Below are 843 nucleotides of genomic sequence, written 5' to 3' on the forward strand. Positions count from 1 at the left end.
GCCTGCCAGGGCCCCCCAAGCCCCAACTGCTCCGGCTGCGCCTGTAATCCAATTTCTCCGCTGCCTCCTTTGGCCACAACAAACGCCGCGGGCTCCATCCGTGCCTGCTCCGGTGCGCGTACGTGGGGAATGCCTCCGGCTTTGCCCCCGGGAGGACGGCTGCCCGCCTCTGCCCTGGGAAACGCTACCAGTCTACGAGGCATCCCGCAGCTTTATGCCATAAAGCTTTTCTTTCCCAGTCCATTTATCACCCTCATACATCAATGTTAACTTTATAATCAGGTAGCCTTTTCCTTTCCCCTCGCACACTCTAGCCCTATGTTCCCTTCTGAAGAATGCCGTCACAGGTTTTACTTGCCGGGAGCTCCCAATCACGCCCTCCTAGGTGGGACAAGGCTGTTTCTGAAGAACCTCTACTTTATTTCCAGAGATGAAGCAAGCTGTAGAGCAGGTACTCAAAGGGTACTATAGGTGTTCAGAAGCACCGCTGGGCCGTTGCCTGCGGTCTTACAGGTAAAGACCCACAACAGAAGCGAGATCGGATGACCCGCACCTATCTGAAAGCGCGATGAGAATCACGCAGGGACATAAACCAGCCAAACACCACCAAGGACTTTCTCTGGCTGACCACAGCTCAGGGACCACCTTCTGCAAAACGTTTTCTGAAGTTCGAGAACGGCAGCCCCAAAATTAAGTGAGGTTTTCCTTCCCAGCCTGTCCGCGAGGAAAAGCGCTTCCTCGGAGCAGCGGCGGCTGCGTGCTGGGGCGACGGAGGAGCCCGGCGGCGTGGAGCTGCTGCGCGCCGTTTGCATTGGCAGGGCTCCGCTGCGGGGGAGCCTTGCA

This window comes from Egretta garzetta, unplaced genomic scaffold (assembly GCF_000687185.1).
Source record: "Egretta garzetta isolate BGI_Z169 unplaced genomic scaffold, ASM68718v1 scaffold339, whole genome shotgun sequence".
NCBI classification, from domain to species: domain Eukaryota; kingdom Metazoa; phylum Chordata; class Aves; order Pelecaniformes; family Ardeidae; genus Egretta; species Egretta garzetta.